Raw genomic sequence first — 11,486 nt, forward strand, 5'->3', positions numbered from 1 at the left:
GCTCCTTTCCAGTTATCTGGCACAATCCCTGTATTAAGGATCCCCTGAAATATTTTCGCAAAAAACTCTGACCACCAATCAGGCTTATAATAACTGCCGGCAAATTATCTGGGTCTGCCACACGGGTTAGATTTAGACGAGCTAATATTTTCCTAATATGGCTGAAGGCAAAGTGTTCTTTTATCTCATCCCTCACTCCTGGCCATGCTATTATATTTGTTTTATCTAACATTGCCCACTTCCCATAAATTTTGCCCAGATAATCCACCCAATCATCTTTGAAGACCGAACAGTGCAGAGACCCTAATGCTTTACCTGTGCTTTGTTGTCCCATCTTCCAGAAGCCTTTCACATCTTTGGCTTCTATTACTGCTAGCATACTTACCCAACAACTGTCTTTATAGGTTCACTTTTTATTCCTAATGATCGTTTTATATTTTATCCTTAGTTTCTGGAGGGTAGATAACAGTTCATCGTTATACCTTACTCTAAGTCTTCATTCCTTTTGCTTAATACAAGCTTTTGCTTTGCGACATCCTTCATCGAACCCAGGTTTGTTTTATTATGAGATATATTTTTGCTGGTTGCCCTGGGTTTACCACATTTAATTTTTACCCTTAGACATGCTACCAGTTGCCTTATTGTGTTTTCATACCAGGCATTGTCTTCCTCAAATGTGGATTTCTCTAATGAAAGAGTCTGCTGGACCGCACTTAATTTACTAACATGCTCTTCAGAAATACGCTTTGGATAGTCCACATGTACTTGGAGAACCGTCTCTCTCGGATTACCCCATTTTGCATATAATGTTATCATCAACAGGTAGTGATCGCTACCTTCCATTCTTACTACCTTGAAATTCCAACAAGAAAGGAGGAGGCATTGCCTGCATCTACCGTGCCTCCCTGCTTGTCGCAGAACTCTTGGCAGACTCCACCGACTCCTGCAAATACCTCACATTCTCCATCTGCAGCAACTCATTACACCTTAGTAACTTGCACATTTTTTACCACCCTCCAGATTCTAACGACTCTTTCACTGATCACCTCTTGGAAATCATCACAACTAAGATTTCCTCCAATGCCAAAGAGATTTTCCTGGGTGATTTCAACCTGCACTGGAATGACACTAAAGATCCCTACGTCAACGCCATCAAAGACCTCCTAACCGAGCAAGCCCTGACTCAAGCCTCCTCTCTGCCAACCCACTCAAAAGGAGGCCTCCTTGACTGGATCATTTCTAAGGAATCCTCAGTCAAGCTTATCTCAATAGACCCATGTGGGAGAGGTGTGGCGCCGCGGCCAGGGCGACTGATGCTGCAATCTGGGGACCACGGTTCGATCCCCGGCTCCGGCGGCAGGTTAGCCCAGCACCATGTGACTCTGGGCAATAGCTCGCTTAATCTTCCCGACGGCCCCCAGCGCCTAGAGACCCTTACGGGTTATTGTGCGCTTTACAAATGTGGACTTTACTTTACTATGTGACTGGTCTGACCATCACTTCATCTCTTTCATTTTACACGGGACCCGCAAGATGAAGACGCCGCAATCGGTGATTCCCAAACGCTGGACCAGAGACACTAAGAACCTCGACCGTATGAAACTAGAGGTTCGCTGCAAATCTGACCTCCCCCCTCTCGCACATAACCACGGTCAGCGATTAGGGGTGGGCGGAAAATTCCGTTCCGCTTACGGAAATTGCGAAAATGTCACAATTTCACGTTCCAAGCGGAACGCGAAAATGTCAAAACTTCTGCGATCCGCGGCGGGATGAAATTTGCCACCCACCCCTAACGAAAACGCCTTTTCGTTTCTGCAACAAACAGCAAAACAGCGTTGGCTGCAGGCGACGATGCAATCCGTGGATACAAAACATCTAATGCGGCAGGACTGAGGATCCACACTCACTTCAACTGTGGAATCACAGGTGGCCAAGCAGGTATGGGAGTAAGCCCATTTATCACACTTTCTTAGAGCTCCTTCACTTAAAACAAATACTTGCATAATAGTAGCACTGCGCAGTTGCAGCCTTTCGGGTTTTGCTGTATACTCCTGGCAACTTGAAATGTATGTACCCCATCACCCCAAAAATAAGGGGTGCGATAGAAACGAATATTAAATCTAGATGGGCCCTCGTATACTTGCACAAAACAGGATCTCCCATCAAGATGCACTGAGCTCACTCATGCACAGAAGAGGTGGAGCTCAGTATTATTTTGCAGCCCCCCCGTCCCCCTCCCCTCCCTCACTACTATTGCCAAATGCTTGTGCCTTCGCCAGGGGAACCTTTAGTTGAAATAAATCACTGGAAGGAAACGCGATTTTAGGACGTCCAGAACTTAATGATCGCAGGTCCTTTTAATGAGTGCAAACTGCACTCGAGCCTTGTACATTTGTGGGCAGAGGGCATGCATCTTTCTTCGTTTGGTTGATCAAAATAGTAGTGCATTCCTTATTTTCAATAATCAACATAGTCTTACTCCATTACAACGTACATTCCAGCTATCGTTAATACCAAACCTTTTAGCTCATACTGAGGAACATTTTAAATACGAACGTTTAATTCAACAAACCACTGCCTAACACATGCAGGAAGCCAGCAAAGCATCGCCAAGCAGCAAGGTCTGTAAAACGTCGAACAAGGCTCCAACAACTTCGTTATATAGACCCAGAGCCTGAACGGTATTAGCCAGCAGGATCGTTCCTTTTAATACACTACAAGGTTGCCTACCTGAGCACCCGAGAACAAAAGAGGTCTCGGTCAAATTAAAAGCATTGATCTCATCACCTGCCTTCCTTGCATTCTTCACGAGTTGGCCAGGCTGTTTCCCCGAAGCTCGCCCGAGTTCTGGTGTCACGGGAGATAGTTTGTCAGTCTCTTCTGTGGCACCAGTCTTAATCAATATACTGAATAGTTCTCTCTTCCTGCCTATTTGCCGGCTTTTGGGGATTAGGCGGAGCCTGAGAGTGCAGTCTATTAAGTGATGGAGGCACAGCGCCAGTGCAGGCAGCCCGTCTGATCACAGCCCCGAAGTGCAAGGAAAGGGGAGCACGGATGCTCTGGCATTAGAACTGTAGGCAGCTACATAGGGAGGGACGAATATCAAACCCCTACCAACAGCACCTGTCACGCAGACACAGTAGCGCCTTTTTACAGGCTATACGATCGACGGGCGCAGCAAAATCTCCACGAGCATGCGAAATCTCGTGGTTTCGCAGAGATTTCTAGCCGTTTCGCGGAAATTTGCGAAAGGCAACTGTGCAAATTCCGCCCACCCCTATCAGCAACCTCAATGAACATTACTTGTCATCCACTTCAAACATTCTGGATGACCTTGCCCCTCTAAAACTAAAAAGAACACAAATCAAAGACAGAAACCCCTGGTTCACTGGTGCCCTCAACATGGAGAGGAGATCCCTACGGCAATCTGAAAGATTCTGGAGACAACACCCCTCTGCTAAGCATCTAAAACTTCTCCGGCAGGTGAGAAATGCCTACAACAAGCACATCCTCTATTCCAAAAAAGTACATTTCAGATCGGAATTGGGGAACACCAAGAATAGACCCCGCAATCTCTTTGAACTGGTCAAACTCCAATCTAATAAACTGGCTAAAACACAGAAAGAATCCCCCAAATCTCTAATATCGTCAGATGAATTCTCCTCTTTCTTTGCTGATAAAATCACGGCATTAGGAATTGAACTCAGTACCGCCACCTACTCTCGACCCCTTCCTGACCTGCCCCCTTTTTCAGCACCACCCCCTCTGGCCTCACCTAAAAAACAAACCCGCTGGACTGACTTCGCATACTATAACGAAGACTCCATCTCCAAAATCCTCTCTACCATAAACCCAAATAACCACTTTAATGACCTGCTACCTTCCAACTGCCTTGTTGCCGCCTCCAAATCCATTGTTCCTTGCTGGACTGTCAAGAACTCGAGACCCTGTCCAGACAGCCCTGGGGTGGTGCTGATTTGCGACACCACAACAGGTGGTGGACCCTCGCGGCACACTGGTGCGGCGGGCGCTGATGGGCCTGGCTGCGGTGCACCAAGGCAGAGCTGAAGACATTAAGACAGGCCTCTGCCTTGGACCTCCAATCCCTCCATGTGGTGGACCACCCCTCTGCCTTAAACACAGAAACATGGATCGATGGCCCCCCGCTGGGGGACCACACAAGCAAGACGTACGCGAAGTGGAGAGGGATAAGTTGGGCCTTACCTGCGGGCGCTGGTGGATCCAGGAAGCTGTGCTATAAACGGCTGAATAGATTGATGCAGAGGAGGAGAGGGTCGGGCTGCAGGTGCCTTGCTGGCCCCTTCCCCAAAAGAGTTGAGGCAGGGGCCTAGGATACAAGAACAGACCTCCTTTCGACCTCCGCTCCGTTTGCGCTGCAGGCGAAGGACTCAGTCATGACCCCCTTATCACATCAGTAAAAGTGCAGACACATGGACCCACCCTCTGGGGGCCACAACAAGTAAGTTTCTGGTGGGGGTGTGCGGAACTACATTGAGCCTACCTGTGGACTGTACCACGAGAGCTCGCTGCGGTGACTGCTCCGATCGCTGAGGGGGAGACGAAGGGCGTTGGACACCGCAGTGATGGGTATCCCTACTGGGCCCGGCCATGGCGAGCTGAGGTCGGGCCGAAGATACAGGGGACAGGCCTCTGCCTTGAACCTGCGCTCCCCCTGGCAGGCTGCTAGGTTGTACCTCCTGCCCTAAATGCACTGAATAGAGAGAATGCGCTGGTCTCCACCTGAAACAGCAGCAATAGTGAAACCAATGTGCTCTACATGCGAGTGTGGCGAGACTCACTGCAATAGCCATATTGAGTGAACTGGAGAGCCAAGCAAATCAAGCACGGCTGTAGGCACCTGTAGAACATAACTAGTGAAGACATCGGGGGTAATGGTTGGACCATGTAGAATCCCCCCGCTACAAATAGCATATCACAGGCTGCAAGACTCTACTGCTAAAAAACAAAACAATAAGGAGCTCCGACCCCTTGACTTACAGACACCAAATAAGCACAGCAAGATTTGCGACATGGAACAGAGGAAAAGCATCAGGATTTGGATGCTGCAGGCCCACTTTGCGCAGGAGCCTGACTTTGCCACAGCTTAGACCCACAGATCCAATGCCATTGCTACATATACCTGGTACTGGAAGCATTAAGGAGCGCCTTGGCCATAACTGTGCAGCACTGTGCAGTACCACTGGGACATAATAAGCAAGCACAATACGTGTCAGTCCACATTCTCTTTTGAAAGTAAACTTACTCGTCAAACGGAAGCAGAATAACCACAGGGCCAAACTACGGACCCGCTCATGGAAGATCAAATTCAAGAGAAAGACCTCAAATCTATCCTCACAGATGTCAAATCAAGCCTCAAGACAATAGACACACAACTGGACCAAATGGCAAACCGCCTCTACAAAATTAACAAGAGGGTCAACAAGCATGAGATCGTTTAGATCGTCTTGAAACCCGAGTTTCAGACATTGATGATAATCAAGCCTTGACCAAAGAGCAAATACTGAAAATGGACAGGGTCCTCACCGCCATCAAGGCAAAGAATGAGGACCTAGAAACCCGCTCAAGGCGGAATAATCTTCATATCTTAGGTGCTCCAGAATCCACAGTCATCGACAATATGGAGAACTGTATCACCAACGTACTTAAAGACCTATTTGATGAACATCTGTCCCAAGTATTCATAGTTGAATCGGCACATAGATCTCTGGCACCCAGACTGCCGTCAGGCACTCCTGCCTGACCAATAATTGCGTTCCTGCTTAGTTATAAAGATTGAGATGCAGTGCTGCGCTGGGTGAGGAAAAGAGGTGAGGTGCAATATGGAGGCAATTTAGTATCCTTTTACCCATTTCAGTCCAGATGGCCTGAAAAGACTTTCAACTAGTAAAAAAGCCCATACAGTAAGTTAATGCCACCTATACCCTCCTGTACCAGGCGAGGCTGCGAGTGACCCACAATGGCAAAACTCATTCCTTCACAACTGCAAAGCCTGCACTCAAATTCACCAAGAGTGTTGTGGCGGAGGCCCGGAAGAGACCCTCAGGAGCAACTGGAGGGTCGGAGATGGATGAATATGACTAGGATCACTCCCGCTCGAACTTCCACAATAACATGGGGGTCCTTGAGGTTTAGAGGCAGATGGATGCCTCTCTGTGCCCCCAAGCACAGCAGCGGCACAGTTCTAGAACTTGTTATACTGAACTAAGACTGGCTGACCAGAAGACTTGGGCGACATCTGCTGCTTTAGCCACACAGCCATTTCCAGGCTGGGGTGTACGCTGTCTCACCTCCGCCCTCCCGGATGAGTCCCAGATGATGGACAATACAGGTTTTTAATGTGGGTGAGGGAGGAGGGCGGGCTGGAGATACTCAACCAAGTTTGAGGGTTGAGTGGGAAGAGGTGGATTTTGGGATTGTTTTATGTTATTGTTTTTTTTTCTAGGATGCACTCACATGTTAGACCATTTTTAGTTGCTAAATTAGCAGGAGCACAGAGCATGTATCTTCAATCTTTAGATATTAGAACACTAACGCATCAATATTGGACAGAGACATCCGGACTATACACCACTGCCGATTACTTAACAACATCAGCCCACTGCTTTGGCACAACACCATGACTACAAAGATTCTTAACATGGAACATCAGCGGGCTTAACAATGCTCAAAAGGCCCGCTTACTTCACACTTACCTTTCCAGACACCCCATAGACATATACTTCCTGCAGGAACTACACCTCACCTCTTCCACTGCAACCCGTCTCAAAGCCCGATTGTGGGTAGAAACCCATGCATCCTACTACTCTAAATACGCACGTGGCACAGAGATACTAATACGCAGAAACACCCCATGGAAGCTCACACATGTGAAGCTTGACCCAGATGGTCGATTTGCCCTCACAGCTGGTATCCTGCATCATCACCCCATAATACTAGCCTGCATATATGAACCAAATACTGATAGTCCTGAGTTCTTTAGTGAAGTATGGAGACACATTGCCACACTTGGACCAGGTACGGTCACCTGGTGGGGTGACTGCAATGTAATACTTGACCCAGACATGGATATATCCAGCACTACTCGTCTCCCGCACCCCCAAGGTGCATCACAACTGGACACAATAATATGCAACCATGGATTGATAGATGCTTGGTGCTTCTCACACAAAGAGGGCACATATACGACCTCGGCATCTGGAGCCTGGTCCCGAATAGATTACTGGCTCAACACCAAAGACACGCTGACGTGGACAACAAACACTACACTGCTACTCTGGACATTATTGGATAATGCCCCGGTACTGTTTGAATTAACAATGCCCCAGTCCCCCCACACACTTTCACCTGACGACTGCTGCCTGGAGCACTGCATGATCAAGTGTTCCGAACTGAGGTACAACATACCGCTATTGTAGAGTACTTCTCAATGAATGAGGGCTGGGTAGACTCACCAATGGTGCTGTGGGGAGTATTCAAGGTTGTCATAAGAGGGGTCTGCAATGCGAATGACTCTGCAATTTTAGAGGCCATACGAACTAGGCTAACATGGCTTGACGCTGAGCTGCGAACTTTGGAACAAGATTTTTTTTCCAATCTAACGATCAGAGTACCCTAGAGCGTATACGAGAAACCTCATCAGAATATAATGAGGAGGCAGAGCGAGAAATACATTATCTAGGATGAGAGGCCAAAGCTCGCAGGTATGGGGAGGATGGGGACGCGTGTTTGCAGACTGCAGCGGCACTGACTTACTTATGTTAGTCTCGGGAGACCTTCTGCCAAGCCTTAATTTTATAGACCGCTTGCGTCCTGAAGATTTTAAATACTTGTTTGCCCATTTGCACATTGCTTTTGAATTTTAAAAAACGTATTCCGCTTACTTGTACTTTCTGCCTTGTCCTGCCGCTTGCACCCCGGTCCACCACGGGTTATCCCGATTGTTGTGGAGGGTGCAGGCTGACACAGGCACACAGTATTTCCTCCGTGGCAGTTGGGGGCGGAGCACCGCAACTAGCGCCGTGCTTGCAGCCTATATCTGCTGGAGCTTTTCACTCGCGCAGCGGACGCGCGTTTACAGACTGCAGCAGCACTGACTTAATTATGTTAGTCTCGATGATACCTTCTGCCAAGCCTTAATTTTACAGACCGCTTGCCTCCTTAACATTTTAAATACTTGTTTCTAAATACTTGTTTGCCTATCTGCACATTGCTTTTGGATTTTAAAAAAAGTATTCTGCTTACATGCACTTTCTACCTTGTCCTGCCGCCTCCACCCCGGTACCCCACGGGTTATCCCAATTGTTGTGGAGGGTGCAGGCTGACAAAGGCACACAGTATTTCCTCCATGGCAGTTGGGGGCAGAGCACCGCGACTAGCGCCGCGCTTGCAGCCTATATCTCCCAATGTGCTACCCGTTGCGCAGCGGACACACGCAGCGGGCGCGCCAAAGGCAAGCCCGTCCACGCCCGTCCGCGGCCGGCCAGGGCCAGGGGCCATGCACCCTGCCCGTTTTCCCCTTTGCTACTCCTCAGCTGAATTAAACTCCCTTCAGGGGGACTGGGCCATAAATCCTGAAATTAGCAGAACCTTAGATGTACTTGGGGTGCCGCTCGCTAGCCGCAACGTGACAAGGAGAAACCCACCTTCTGACTCCCTCAGCCTCGGGACGCCTTTGGAGCATTTGGCAAGCAGTTTTGGTGAATCAGGACAGGCGCGGGACTGCGAGGTCCAGCACCCTCAGTGGCTTGACACTCGCCGCAGCTGGAGCCTCTTCCCGCCCCGCCTCCCAGCAGTACTTCACGGCTCGAGGCTCCCGCTCCGCGGGAGCCGCTCGCTAGCCGCAACGTGACAAGGAGAAACCCACCTTCTGACTCCCTCAGCCTCGGGACGCCTTTGGAGCATTTGGCAAGCAGTTTTGGTGAATCAGGACGGGCGCGGGACTGTGAGGTCCAGCACCCTCCGCGGCTTGACACTCGCCGCAGCTGGAGCCTCTTCCCGCCCCGCCTCCCAGCAGTACTTCACGGCTCGCGGCAACCGCTCCGCGGGAGCCGCTCGCTAGCCGCAACATGACAAGGAGAAACCCACCTTCTGACTCCCTCAGCCTCGGGACGCCTTTGGAGCATTTGGCAAGCAGTTTTGGTGAATCAGGACGGGTGCGGGACTGGGAGGTCCAGCACCCTCAGTGGCTTGACACTCGCCGCAGCTGGAGCCTCTTCCCGCCCCCACCTCCTTCTACTTAGCTCCACCCACATCCACGCACCGCGGGACACGCGCGGGCCAAGGGCGGGCCCGTTCCAGACCGATCAAGACCGGACCTGGCCACCCCTCTTGTGTGTATACCCTTGTGGGACCAAAAACTGTATGTACTCTACATTAAACTATTGACTACGAGTGCCTGTGTACTACTATAGATCAAGCGTTTTTCAGGATGGCCACTCGTGAAAGTAGGAGCAAGGCAGCAAAAGGGGGGGACAGCTAACAGGTACCCTTGACAACTTTATTACCAGAGCTAACTCGGTAATAGATCAGGGCATATGTTTAATGGAGCAAAGAGTGTCACTGGATCTAGCAGTGGCCAGAAGAATGTCACAGGACCCTGTAATGGCCAAAAGATCGTCCTTGGGTCACATAGCATCTGCCAGAACCCCAGAACACATTGACTGTCCTACTCTTATTGTGTTACAAGCAGACGTGCACCACACTCCTAGCTCACATACAGGGCCAGTTGCAGTGGACGATATTATAAACGAATCCATAGAGCTAGAGGTCCAGGAAGATGAGGCTCATACAAGACAACTACGTGGGAGACGGGAGGGTTCCATATCGAAACGGAAACGCCCGATCGCTCCTGCTCATGCTAGGAAAAAAGTAAAAGTCACAAAAGCACAGGGGACTAGGGACACAGTGAACAAAGAGGGGGAGGAAATAGGGTTTGCTCCACAAGCAGTACAGAATGGGCGGGATGAGGATGATGCTCAAATCGATGTTAATCTAGATATACCAGAGGAATCACAGGATTCTTTAGTTAGAGACGAGGTGGGAAACGGTAGAGCAGGGATGGCTGATGAGGGGACTGCAATCCTGCTAAAGAATATGGGGGAAATTCTAAAAAAAACTTCTAACCCCACTGGAAACCAGACTGACACGTATAGAAAACCAGCTATTAGAGGTTGAAAAAAGTATTATAACACTGGCAAGCCTCAGTATAGTTGGATTACCTTCCAAACCAACCGGGGGTGCTGCCTTAATGGCACCAGCACTAGATACGAACATACCCCAGCCCTTGACCCAGGGAACGAGATGAGAACAATAAATATGCAACCATGGTAAATCCAGTAAGTTCTGTTGCAACAGTTAAGGAAACCCCAGTACAGGGCACTGATGTTATTAAGTCCAAACAGCAGGATCAGAAAGGGTATCAAACAGAGAGAAAACCGAGGGGAGGTTATATCAATTTACCACCAGATGTAAGCCCCTATGTAATTGTCCTGACAGGGGTCCCTGAGCTAGGCAACCAACAAGAAGAATCCTTCTGGACACTCAAAAATAAAGTATCTTATTGGCTAAATGAAAATAGGCCCTTACCCACTCACATAAAGAGTAAAATCTAAATGGTTCAAAGGGTCCCTTGGATAGGCCCCTCAAGAAAATCAACCACTGGTGATTGTGTGGTAGTTAACTATGAAGATCCACGAACTGTGTATCACATATGTTCGTGGAACTTTCAAGGAGGGAACTCCACAATCGAAACCAGACCTCTTTCGGTTTTTTATCCACCCAGGACGCGTCCTGAAGGTGGCGGAAGATGGACTAGGGCCAATTATCATGCTCGGAGTGGGATCCGTGATAGGGGCATGGGCAATCCAAACCAATGGGTAGGGGCACCAACTTTCAATAGATTTAGCTGCTTAGAAGCAGTAGATTGACTGAAGCCAATTGTGGGTTGTACATCTAGCACCAAAGACAGATCATGTTAGCTGAGTCCTATGCTCAATCAAGACCATGGGAAAGGACATACAGAAGTCCCTAGTATTACTAGCAGCAAAGGAGTAGTTGTGGCAGCTTGTGCCCAGGGGGATGGACCACAGGACCCATCTACACATAAACCAGGGCATATAAATAGTGTCACCATACAGGGAGAGCGAACTGAACTCCTGGAAGGACAGAACTCCATGGGAGAGTTATCTATGGGAGCTATCGCTTTAAATATCAGGTCCCCAAACTTGGAGCTACTACCCACGAGTAGCAGTAATGATAAGATACTGAAATTAATATCATGGAATATAGCTGGTGTTACAAAGAACTTGAGGGATCCCGATTGGGCAAAGTATATTGATTCTGGTGATTTGTGCCTTCTTCAAGAATCATGGGCACTCGATACGCCTCATAGGGTAGGCTATAAGTCCTTTGGAATTGGTGCCATCCCCTCTGTAAGGGGTAGGCCA

The sequence above is a fragment of the Lissotriton helveticus genome, chromosome 10 (assembly GCF_964261635.1).
Source record: "Lissotriton helveticus chromosome 10, aLisHel1.1, whole genome shotgun sequence".
Lineage (NCBI taxonomy): Eukaryota > Metazoa > Chordata > Amphibia > Caudata > Salamandridae > Lissotriton > Lissotriton helveticus.